Here is a 13,841-nt window from a genome sequence, read left to right on the forward strand (position 1 = left end):
CTGATTTTACTATTTTCACTACATAAGACAAACTACTTTTTGATGACATCAAAATCTTAGCTGCCTTTGTATATCCGTGGCCTGCCCATAAGTATTAGCCACATTTGTACATTTTAAATCTTACCTGCTTCAGCCTTTACAGTTAAGAGTTACAGGAATGGCAGGGATGCTTTGCAATTAGATTTTTACATCAGAATGGATTTGATTTTTGACATCAATGAACAAACCCATTTGTCTATTCCTGCATTTCAGTACTAGAAATCCATCATAGTTATCTGCCAGCTGTTGGTTCACCCTACTCATGGCTTCTTACTGAAAAATGCTTCCTAACCCCCAGCAAAGTCCTCACTACATTTGTAGTTTGCAGGTATCTAAAGAGCTTGCATTTTTAATGAATTCCTAATGTACTCACTCAAGCAAACAAGGAAATTATAACCATGGAACATTACATTTCAAACATTAATCATAATTACTTAATAATACCAAACAAGGAGATTTTATTACAAACTGAGACTTCTTATTTAACTTCAGAATCAGAATAATTGTCACATTTGCACATATTCTAAATGATACCACATATTTCCAAATGCCTACATTAAACAGTTTAGTCATAAAGAAATATTTTGTCAGCTAATTTAATTTAATTGCATGGCATAATCATTTCACCCATTTCTCTAAAAACAGATATTTTAATAGGAGAACTGCAAGGAGGTTATAAAAATCTCACTTTCTCAATTGCCAGGAAAGGTCTCTGCTGAAAGTTACCAGACAATTACAGATTCAGGGGGGTTCTATAGTTCTTCAATGTATTTGTTATATACCATTAGTCACCAGGTGAAGCCCTTCACTAATAGCAATACCCTTCAACAATAGCCCCAGAGAATTTAACACTGATTGATGGCAGGTCACCTGGAATTGGTTGGCAGAATTTCCAATTTTCTGTTGGGAAATTGCTTATTTCTCCAAGTCTATTCCCATTTTTACAAGTGGACAGAAGCTGAGATTATACATTATTATGTGTCTAAATATAAAATTGTGATGGATGGTGTCACACATTTAAAGAGAGTTAAGCATTTAATTTAAGATTTTAAAAGTTTAAAGAAGTTTAAAATGTATTTTTAATCTTTCTTGGGAATTCATGGGCTGATCCATATTGGGAGAAATATTGAGAGATTGCCTGAGGATTGCCACTTATATGGAGAATTATTTTCATAAAATTATCCTTTTAGATTCTCAAAGCTCTAGCACCATAACTTTCTTTGTAAATGTATCTGAGAATCCCAGCTTATCAAAGGACCGAAGGGATAAATAGATTCTTTTCATGAGGGCACTACACTAAATGTGACAGAGAGGAGAGGAAAGTAAACAAAACTCAAAAGTCACATTAAAATCAGAAGACAAAGTATGCTATTTACATTAGATTGTTATTTCTTTGAAAACATATATTAGGTGTCAATCTTATTTTTATTGTTATTTTTTAAGTAAACTCTATGCCCAGTGTGGAGTTCAAACTCACAACCCAAAGATCAAGAGTCCCATGCTCTACCAACTGAGTCAGCCAGGCACCCCTTAGGTGCCAATTTTATAAGTGTGTATTTAGGATGCTACAATATCATATACTACAGTAATATTACTCTGCAAGTATTTTTGCACACAGAAACGTTACCAAATTCTTGAATTTAATAACTGGCTACCTATATAAAGATCTTAGAGGTAGCAGGTAACAATCCAATGACAAATTTAAAATTTAGTCAATATGGGTCACTCTGCAGAAACAAACTAGCAAAACCCTCAAAATCCTTAATGCTCAACATGATTGCTTAACCTACCTGGGGACTAAAAATGCCTTTATGACTTTAGATTTTCTTAAACGCAAAAAACTAACTATAAAAATATAGAGAGGCACAAAGAACAAATATAAAATATTACAAAAAATTCAAAGAATAAATGAAACTGAACTCTCTCCACTCAGAAATAATTACCATTAACATTTTTGTTTTTTTCATACACACACAAAAACACACAAATATGTATGCATATGGGGAGAGAGAGAAAGAGAATTATACTGAACAGTGAAAAGGCTTCTTTGCAAACTATACCTTTTTTTACTATTATGAACAACCTATCGCATTAAAAAAAAAGAAAACCATATATATTTATAAAAATGCCATTTTAAAGGCTGCACAGAATTTCATTATATTGTTATCCAATGCATTTGGTCAATAACCTACTGGTGAACATTTTGTTTGTTTTGCTTGTGTTATTTATTCATTCAACAAATATTTATGGACTATGTGTTCATTGCTCAATAGTTACCTCGTCCCAGACTGGAAATGCAAGGCCTCTGTTCTCATAGAGTTTACACTGTGGGGACTGAAAGATAAACAAGAAAAACAACGCACACAAATAAATATGGCAGTTGGTGTTTAAGTCCTGCAATAAAACTATCATAATCATAATAAAGATAATTATAATCATAATCATAATAAAAATAAGAAGATAGAGAGTAGCAAGAAGCAGTGGCTGCTCTCTAGCAGGTGACCTACAATCAAGGATCTGAATGGGGTATATGGCGCTAGCCATGTGGAAATCTGAGTGACGAGCCTTTCAAATTCAGTTTATGAAAGACAAAAGAGGGAGTGTGTTTGACTTGTTAGTATAACAACAATTGTTTAAAAAATTAAAAATAAACCTTTGCATCTAGCTCTTTACACATACATTTATATCCATGGAAGACATTCCTAGGACCATATTTGTGAGGTCAAAGTTATGCTCATTTTTAAAAAATCAGAATTCTCTCAATATTTTGTGAAAAGAATTTTTATGGAAATAGATTGAAAAACAGAAACCCTCCATGTTATACCTCATTACTTCTTGAGAATCTCTGCAGATTAGTGCACTCTCAAGCATCTGCTATGTATATTTCTGTCATTTACATGTACAATCAAGCCTATCATTTGACATTATTCAACAGTTGTTGATGATAAATGTCAGCATGCTGTGATTTGCAGGACAGTTACTTTGCACACATTCCCTACCAGACTATGAGCTCAGAAAGGATAAGACCCTGACTGCACCACTATACATGACAGCACTGCACATTCTAGAGATCCTATGACTGTGTGACTAATGTTGTATTACGTTACCTTTTTTATATTAAGTTTACTCCTGAAGCAGTAAGAATGGTGACCATATAGTCTCTGTCTCCTCAGCATCCAACATAAATGCCTACCACGCAGTAGATGCTCTACATGTACTTTGGATGAATGAGTAAATAAAAACATCTTCACCAGGGGTGCCCGGGTGGCTCAGTCGGTTAAGCATCCGACTCTTGATTTCAGAGCAAGTCATGATCTCATGGTCATGAGATTGAACCCCGTATCAGGCTCCATGCTGGGTGTGGAGCCTGCTTGAGATTCTTTCTTTCCCTCTCCCTCTGCTGTTTCCCCTCAAATTAAAATATATATATACATCTTCACCAAGATTATAACTGAGATAAGGACTAGCTAATAGCCAGAGTAATAATGATTTTTAAATGTTCAATAAGTCATCAAAATGTACCAACGATCTTTAGCCCCAGGAGTCTCTATGACTTCTACTTGTTCAGTGGTCACTCAAAGAATGGATATTGTCTTAAAGGTCTCTCATCTTAAAAATCATTTTAATCGTATGTACTAATACCACAGTTCCCAGCATGCTTTACAAAACAAGAAATATAAAATACTTCCCAGCAATTACAAATCATGTGTGTATATGTATTAAATGCCTACTATCGGCCGGGCATTGAATTAGAAGCTAGAGATGGTGTGCTGACATGGTTCGTGTGCATGAGAGGAGACACGTGAGCACATAGTTCCAAGGATGTGATACTCTCCCTTCTAGTTTTTTTTTTTTCAACGTTTATTTTTATTTTTGGGACAGGGAGAGACAGAGCATGAATGGGGGAGGGGCAGAGAGAGAGGGAGACAGAGAATCGGAAACAGGCTCCAGGCTCTGAGCCATCAGCCCAGAGCCTGATGCGGGGCTCGAACTCACGGACCGCAAGATCGTGTGACCTGGCTGAAGTCGGACGCTCAACCGACTGCGCCACCCAGGCGCCCCTCCCTTCTAGTTTTAGAAAGACAGTCTTCCCAGCGAATACAAAAATACTAATTCAAAGGGATACATGTACCCCAATGTTTATAGCAACACTCTCAACAATAGCCAAATTATGGAAACAGCCCAAATGCCCATCGACTGATGAATGGATAAAGAAGGTGTGGAATATTACTGAGCCATAAAAAAGGAATTAAATCTTGCCATTTGCAACAAATGGAGGGAGCTAGAGAGTATTATGGTAATTGAAGTAAGTCAGATTATATGATTTCACTAATATGTGGAATTTAAGAAATAAAAACAATCATAGGGGAAGAAAAGAGAGTAAACCAAGACACAGACTCTTAACTATAGAGAACTGATGATTACCAAAGGGAAGGTGGGTGGGGATATGGATGAGACAGGTGATGGCGAGTAAGTGGTGCTCTTGTGATGAGCACCAGGTGTTTTAAGTGTTCAGTCACTATTTTGTACATCTGAAACTACTATCACACTGTGTTTACTAACTGGAATTTAAATAAAAACTTAAAAAAAAAACACAGTCTTGTTGTTTGTTTGTTTTGCATTAAGGAAGGGGATAAAAAAGGAAAATTAAATTTACTGTCTCACATAAATATCAAACTGGCCAAATGAGCAGAAGTGGAGCCTCAAAGGCCCTGCCTGGTCTGTCTCCTGCCCATCTTTTCCATTTCTCCTGACACTCCTCACCTTTACTCATGATTTATTAAAAATAGATCTACCCTATGTTGCAGCAATAGCACTGCTAGGAATTTACCCAAGGGATTCAGGAGTACTGATGCATAGGGGCACTTGGACCCCAATGTTTATAGCAGCACTCTCAACAATAGCCAAATTATGGAAAGAGCCTAAATGCCCATCTACTGATGAATGGATAAAAAAATTGTGGTTTATATACACAATGGAGTACTACGTGGCAATGAGAAAGAATGAAATATGGCCCTTTGTAGCAATGTGGATGGAACTGGAGAGTGTGATGCTAAGTGAAATAAGCCATACAGAGAAAGACAGATACCGTATGGTTTCACTCTTATGTGGATCCTGAGAAACTTAACAGAAACCCATGGGGGAGGGGAAGGAAAAAAAAAAAGAGGTTAGAGTGGGCGAGAGCCAAAGCATAAGAAACTCTTAAAAACTGAGAACAAATTGAGGGTTGATGGGGGGGTGGGAGGTAGGGGAGGGTGGGTGATGGGTATTGAGGAGGGCACCTTTTGGGATGAGCACTGGGTGTTGTATGGAAACCAATTTGACAATAAATTTCATATAGTGAAAAAAAAAAAAAAAACAACTAAGGGTGTTGTATGCAAGCGATGAATCACAGGAATCTACTCCTGAAGCCAAGACTACACTGTATGTTAGCTAACTTGACAAAAAAAAAAAAAACACCCTACGATAAACCAAGCCCTTTCCCAGACTCGAGAACTTGGTATTACCTATCTTCTATGCTCATGCTCTGAACAATCTGCTCCTCGCTTTCCAGCATGATGGGTCCCTGGTCTTTGAGGCCCCACCATCAAAGTCCCCTTACCAGTGATGCATTTCCTGACCACCCCATGTTGTGTCTCCCTTCTCCCATACATGCTTATTTCTCCTTCACAGCCCCCATTTCATTTCCATCATAATTCTTATAACTAGCTGTGGTGCCTTTGTTCATTACTTTCTTGTTTCCCTGTTGGCTCCTCCCATCTCTGAACTATGAGTTCCAGTTACCAGGCTTCTCCTGATGACCTCAGTGCCCAGTGCAGTACCTGCTGTATAAGGGACACTCAGTAAATATGAGGATAAAAATACATCTAAAGGAATGCAAGAATGCAGGAGGAGACTTTGATTATAGGCATCCCACAACAAACCGGTTTCCAAATATGACCTACAGCATGTAACTTGAACAACATTCCACAGAAAGGAGCATGCCCTAAAGAACTTCTTAATGCCTGCTCCAAAGTTACCATATATTTGAGCACACACTCACTAAAGTGAATGATACAGAACATGCGATGATACACTTTTAATCTTTATGCAAAGCATAATATAGCATAATATAAGAAACTAGTTTTTTCTTGCAAAACATCACAATTCACCATTCTAGTCAGAATATCTACACACCAAGCCCTGCTGGCAACATGTTTACAATTTCTCTTTTTTTATATAGTTGTTTTTTGATTTTTTTAACATTTACTTATTTTTGAGAGATAGAGTCAGAGCACAAGCAGGGAAGGGCAGAGAGAGAGGGAGACACAAAATCTGAAGCAGGCTCCAGGTTCAGGGCTGTCAGCACAGAGTCTGACACGGGGCTCGAACTCACAGAGCACGAAATCATGACTTGGGCTGAAATCAGATGCTTAACTGACTGAGCCACACCCCTGTTTACATTTCTTTATCCACCTCTTCTTTGGTGTGCTGCCATCCACTTGCTAACTACACAGTCCTCAATATCAGACCAATTCCAGGAATCTGACTGGTAAGAAGTGAAGGTGCCCTTTTTCTTTAGCAAGTCCAAGAACTACTTTTACTGTAATTAGTCACAATGGTAATTCCATTTCATTCAACGTATTCACTGTCATTTGAAATTATATTTTTTATTTATTTTGTCTCTCTTTCCAATCACATGGCAGATACATGAGAGTAGAAATCTTGTCACAATTGTCCTCCTTATAGCTCATCTACCTCTCTTTATATCCCCTCCTTCTATCTCCTCACCCCACGCCATCCCCAGTGCAAATAGTACTGGACTCAAATCTGGCACTTGATAAATTTCTGAATGAAAGAACAAACAATTGAATGAATGAACAAATGAACTGGCTCTCAGTGTTGCCTATGGATTCCATGTGTAAGGCATCTTTTTCTTTCAGTCTGTTTCATCAACTTTAGCTGTTCTGGGGTTACCCATGTAAATGGGAAAAATGTAGAATCCTAGCTTCAGTCAACAGTCTATAGTTCTAGAATAAATCCAAATTACATGATTTTAGAATTGTGTCCTATGTTCCTCATATGCAAACTAAGTGCAGCAGATGCTGTCATGGCTCTGAGACCATCTGCAGCTCCTTATATACCAAGGACTGCTTCCTGGGTCTGTTTTTAGAATATGGTAATACGACAGTGTGTAGGAATTAATGCCCCAGAAGCAGCTCTCAATCAATGAGCGGTAGACGTTGGAGGATTAAATCCCTGGCTTCCCCAGCCTTCAGTGGAACAATTCTGAGGCATGTTCTATAGAGGACCTCCAGTGGTATTTGAGCTCCGGTTGACCACAGCAGACACCACTAATTAATAGAATTTTATTTGGTTTTCCTCCCTTCCTGTCTACCTTCCCCATTCCCTCAAAGAAAATAGAAAACCTGGGATCATTTCCCTGAGATTGAACCCAAAACCCTGTCTTTGGGTTTCCTCTTAGGACATTACAAGGTTAGACATTGGAAAATAATATAAGTACCTATCACATAAGGCTGTTGAAAAGATTCATGGAGTTAACACAAGTAAAGAATTCCTTGGATGTAGTCTGTGGTCCGTGAGTGTTATCTACTAGTTATTTCTAGTATTACCTATCTCTTCTAACCCCAAAATTCCCCTTAAATTTGCCAATCTTGGTTCTCTATTTAAGCCCACACCCTTATTCTTGATAGTTGTCTCAATCCCCAATTAGTCTCTGAAATTTCTAGACTAAGTTGAACTCCTTCTGAACCATTGGTAGTTGCCATTCTATTTGTCCTTCCCAGAAATAAACCAAGGGCCATCCTCAACAGCTTCAGAGGCAGCAAAGCAAAATTGCACAGATACAATTAAAAAGACTTACATTACTGCTAAAAAATAGACAAAAAGACTCAGATTTTCCAGCTTGGCCTTTTTTCCTCTGGAAAAAATATATTGCTAAAGCAACTCCTAGGTGGGCATTTAAGGACCATTATAGTAGATCCAACTGACCAAGTATATATGTTGCTGGGTAACTCACTCTCCTTTTTTACTGGTATCAGGGCTCTAACTTTCTCGGATTAATTTTCAGCTAGGATTCATCCTAGAACAACTACAGAATGTATGACTTTACGAAGCAGCTGTGTCAATTCCCTTAAGGTATTATGAGCAATGACTTCACTATATAAAAATCCTCCGAATGTAGGCTGGTAGTCAGCTTCTTGCTGTCCATTTTTATCCTCTCTCCCAACCATCAAAGGATATCAAACATTATGAGTATACAACAAATACATCTTGATGGGTTGGTATTAAAATTATGAAACAGTAAATTGTCTTTTACATACTGGTATCTATGAAACAATCAGATGATCTTTATGTAGACTAGCTGCCCCCAAATAGAGATATTAAAATACCTTTATGATGGATTAGTCTGACATAATTGTGATGTGTAAAATGACGATGACTTCATTTTTTTTCAATTATTTTAAATTGTGGTAAAAGATACATAACACAAAATTTACCATCTTAACTATTTTTAAGTGTATACTTCAGCAGTGTTAAGTGCATTCACACTGTTATACAATCAACATCCAAAATTCTTTTCACCTTACAAAACTAAAACACTATACCATATTACACAATTCTTTTCCCCTCCCTCTGAGACCCTGTCAACCAGCCTTCTATTTCCATCTGTATGACTCTAACTATTCCAAGTATCTCATATCAGTGGAATCCATAAAGCATTTGTCTTTTTGTGTCTTAACATTATGTCCTCGAGGTTCATCCATGTTGTAGCATGCATCAGATTTTCCTTCCTTTTTAAGGCTGAATAACATTCCATTGTATGCATATACCACATTTTGTTTATCCAGTCATCTGTCAGTGAGCACTTAGTTTGCTCCCAACTTTTGGTGATTATGAATAATGTTCTTATGAACATCATTGTGCGAATACCTCTTCGAGACCCTGCTTTCAACAGTTAGGTATATACATACAAAGGGAATTGGTGAATCATACAGTAATTATGTTTTTAATTTTTCTGAAGAATTGCTATGCTGCTTTCCTGAACAGCTTTGCCATTTTATATTTTTACCAACAGTGCACATGGCTTCCAAGTTCTCCACAGGCGACTCCATTTTTTAAGCTCTGAATGTTACCACATCTTGGACTTCATTTTCTTTTAAGCTTCCTTATTCACTATAAGGATCCTGTTTGCATACTCTTATTTACCTTTGAACAATTTTTGAAAACTAATATTCACTATCTACTTTTAATCCTGGATATTTTTTTTAATAAGTACTAGCCCCTATCCTCTAGAATCTCTCTGACTAGTTAAGACATGAAAAGATACTTGAAAAAAAACAATGTAATATGAAACTGTCATCATACACATACATAAAAAATACTGTAAGAACTTGCAGAGAGTGATTACCTTTGTTAGAAGAAAGTCCGTTGAAGTTTCAAAAAGAAGATAGCATTGTGGTTGAATCTAGACTGCTGAAAAATTTCAAGTTGAAAAAAATAGTGTAAGGGAAAAGTGCATTGCAAATTAGCCATAACATATACTAAGGTAGATGACTATGAGAGACTAAGATCAAGCCAGTGGCAAAGACAATTAAATGTCATGCAAATGTCTTTTTTATGTTTGCATCAACCACGCATGTACAAAAATTTCATTCATGAAAATATAAAATGGAATGGAGATAAAGTCTACCTACCAGGATTAGCTGCTTTTTCTAAACCAAGCCCAACCCAGACTCAGACTACAAAGCTTAACACTGTTGTCAAACCACTGAAATTCACTAAGTCATCTGGGATTGTGACAGGGGCAGAAAGTAGACATCCCACAGTCAATCTGATATGGAGTGTTTCAAGTGTTTAAAAAGCCTAATGAACCATGCATCCATTAATCTGGTTATGTCGTAGAACCATTGTTACCCTAATTAAGGGCCTCTCGGTATGGGGCACCATGATAGACACTCCTGAAAAAAGAGTCCTCATCATACTTGCATGATTAAAATCAAAGTCACAGAAAACTGATGCAGACAGATTCCAAGGACATCCAAATGTAAAGTTCCATCCAATTATAAACCCATATAAAGGTATATTTTACCTACATGTGCACATACATATATATTGCACATATACATATCTTTCAAAACTATTACTGAGAGTATATACATATATCTTAGGAAAGAATGCATACTGTAGAACAGAGGATAAGTAGGTGTCATTGGCAGGTATGTATATTAATAGAGTGGATCAGTGGACCTTTGGGGAAAAGTCATTACTTCTTGCATTTATCAGGAAAGTTCACTCAAGAATGTTTTGGGAAAGTTCAATTTTTAAAGATAATCATCTCCTTCCTACACTTGGCACATAAAGAGGTAACCATTAAGGTAGTAAATCATAGATCACAGTTAGTTAGCATAACCTAGATAGCAGAAAAAGGCATTTTTCACAGGTAAGAAGTAAGAAATTTACTACCTAAGTAATTTTATCAGGTGACTGATAATTTTCACCCATGGAAATAAAGTATGAAACACAAACCTCTCCCTCATATTTGGGTGCATATGAGCTAACCTTATTTTCTCTGTCCCCAGAGCCAACACTTGTGTAATTATTTGATATATATAATTTTTTTTATCAAAGGCATTGGTGCACATCAGTGAGAACTTTCAACCACCTTGAAAATGACTTTTAGAATATTTCATTAGCAGACTGTCTTTCAGAGCCTGAGTTGACATTCATGTTTCTTCATACCAGTCTTTCATCCATAAAACCCTTTGTTCTGCTGAACAGTTTCCAGACAATGTAGGCAATAAAAAAAAAGAAAGAAAGGAAAGAAAGCATCCATTCCAGTATTTGATCAGTTTTATTCAAATCTCATCTATTAATAATCTTTTGAGATCTTTCTAAGAATTTTATTTCCTTTCTTTTGGTATCATATTATTTCCTTAAAAAAGCTCTCCAAATTTAATGAAATGGAAACTTGCTATTTCATAGGAAATAGGCAAAACTCATGTTAAATTTTTTTCTATTTCTATCACTTTCAATAAAGTTTATGGGAAAATAACTGCTGTGATGAGCTCAAAGATTTATTTTTAATTACAAAAAGTTGAATTTTTAGCAAATAATTAGGAAAAAACACCCAGTTGCTTAAATAGCATTTTATACGCACCAAAATAAATGTTTAAAATGAGATAATCTGAATAGCCAATTAGATATTTTTAATATTTTAATAAAAATAAAATGTCAAATGAGTATTTTGAGGAACAAAAATATTTATAACATATCCTATAAATTGGGTTTGTTTTAGAACCACAAAGACAGGACTATGTACAACATAGAAATCCATGTGTCTAGTCTCTGCAATGCAAGAATCACGCTGGCTTCTTCAACTCTTCCAATATTTATGTGCAGATCTATATCATTTTAGCTGATGTAGTTTGGAAGGTTAAAAATGAAGCTGTTACTAAACAGGTAAAATTTTGATGTGTCTTGGCATGCACATGTACACACTGTGTGAAATATGTACATTTCAGAAGCAGAAAATTCTGCTTCTGCCTCACAGCTAGGCCTAATAATTCTACTACAGTAATTTAAACAACCATTTGGAGTTTGCTCTTAAAAGTTAAACACAAACCATTAAAATCTGAGAAACAGCAAGCTCAATTTGATTTATTATCTTTTATATGTTATGCTTCTGCCTATTGGATAAAAGGCTCCAGCAGCCAGACTGAAATTTGCCAGGTTCGTTTTCTTAATAGAGATATTGATTTTGCCTTTTGTTCTAGAACTTAGAATATCCCAGTTTCATTATGTTTTAATATTTTGTTGTTCAAGCTAGTTTACTTTTATGGTACTTCATAACATTACGTTTTGTGAATGAAAGAAGAAGAAGAAATAGAATTTGCTTTCAAACAATGTAACTTAGAAGAGAGAAATGGAAATTATCAAAAAATTGAAGAGTTAGAAGCAGCAAGATTCTCTTTATACTTTTCTTTCAAAAAATATAACTGAAAGCTCCTAAATATGTCAAAATACTTCTTTCTTAATTTAAGCTTTTACTTTAATTCTAGTTAGTTATCATACAGTGTTATATTAGCTTCAGGTATACAATATAGTAATTCAGCAGTTCCATAAATCATCCTGTGCTCATCATGACAAGTGCACTCCTTAATCCCCATCACCTATTTAACCCATCATCCCCATGCCCCCTCACTTCTGGTAACCATCAATTTGTTCTCTATAGTTAAGAGTCTGTTTCTTGCTTTATCTCTCTTATTTTATTTCCCCTTTGCTTGTTTGCTTTGTTTCTTAAATTCCACATATGAGTGAAATCATATGGTGTTTGTCTTTCTCTGACTTATTTTGCTTAGCATAATACACTCTAGCTCCACCCATGTCATTTTAAATGGCAAGATTTCATTCTTTTTTATGGCTGAGTATGGCATTGTATATATAAACCATATCTGCTTTATTCGCTCATCATTCAATGGACACTTGAGCTGCTTCCACATCTTGGCCATTGTAAATAATGCTGCTATAAACAGAGGCTCATGTATCCCTTTGAATTAGTGTTTTTGTATTCTTTCAGTAAATACCAAGTAGTGTGATTGTTGGATCCTCAGATAGTTCCATTTTTAACTTTTTGAGGAACCTCCATACTGTTTTCCACAGTGACTACACCAGTTGACATTCCCACCAATGGTGTATGAGTGCTCCTTTCTGCATGTTACTGTCCAGTTTTCCAAACACAGTTTGTTGAAGAGATATTCTTTTTCCCACTGGCTATTCTTCCTGCTTTGTCAAAAATTAACAGACCATATGAGTTCATTTATGGATTTTCTATTCTGTTTCATTGATCTATGTGTCTATTTTTATGCCAGTACCATACTGTTTTACTACTGTTTTGAAATATAATTTGAAGTCTGGAGTTGTGATGCCTCAAGCTTTGCTTTTCTTTTTCAAGGTTGTTTTAGCTATTTGGGGTCTTTTGTGGTTCCATATGAATTTTAGGATTGTTTGTTCTAGTTCTGTGAAAAACACTGTTGGTATTTTGATAGGGATTGCATTAAATGTATAGATTGCTTTGGATAATATAGACATTTTAACGATAATTGTTCTTCCAATCCATGAGCATGGAATACTTTTCCATTTCCTTGTTTCATCTCAAATTTCTTTCACCAGTGTTTTATGGTTTTCAGAGTACAGGTCTTTCACCTCTTCGGTTCAGTTTATTCCTAGATATTTTATTATTTTGGGTGCAACTGTAAATAGGATCGATTCCTTGATTTCTCTTTCTGCTGCCTCATTATTGGTGTAAAGAAATACAACAGATTTCTATACATTGATTTTGTATCCTGCAACTTTACTGAATTTGTGTATCAGTTCTAGCAGTTTTTTGGGGGAGTCTTTAGGGTTTTCTATATATATTATCATGTCACCTCCATATAGTTAAAGTTTTACTTCTTCCTTACTGATTTAGATGCATTTTATTTCTTTTTGTTGGCTGATTGCTAAGGCAAGGACTTTCAGTACTATGCTGAGTACAAGTGGTGAGCGTAGACATCCTTGTCTTGTTCTTAACCATAGGGGAAAAGCTCTTAGTTTTTACCCATTAAGAATGATGTCAGCGGTGGACTTTCCATAGATGGCCTTTATTATGTTGAGATATGTTCCCTCTAACCCTAATTTCCTGAGGGTTTTTATCATGAATGGATGTTGTGCTTTGTCAAATGCTTTTTCTGCATCTACTGAAATGATTGTATGGTTCTTATCCTTTCTCTTATTGATGTGATGTATCACATTGATCAATT

At 35.9% G+C, this 13,841-nt stretch overlaps 1 long non-coding RNA gene across 2 annotated transcripts in view; it reads right to left on the bottom strand.

Moving 5' to 3' along the window:
- Window positions 1-2,296: 2,296 nt before the first annotated feature.
- Window positions 2,297-13,841, bottom strand: part of LOC147573434 (uncharacterized) — a 109,093-nt gene continuing 97,548 nt past the window's right edge. For both annotated transcript variants that reach the window (XR_015244520.1, XR_015244519.1), the window contains 2 exons: window positions 9,452-9,516; window positions 2,297-2,373 (listed from right to left, as the gene is read on the bottom strand). This is a non-coding gene — a long non-coding RNA (uncharacterized LOC147573434). The remainder of the gene's footprint in view (window positions 2,374-9,451; window positions 9,517-13,841) is intronic.

The sequence above is a fragment of the Puma concolor genome, chromosome E2, assembly GCF_028749965.1.
Source record: "Puma concolor isolate L17-30 chromosome E2, mPumCon1.1.hap2, whole genome shotgun sequence".
In the NCBI taxonomy this organism is placed as follows: domain Eukaryota; kingdom Metazoa; phylum Chordata; class Mammalia; order Carnivora; family Felidae; genus Puma; species Puma concolor.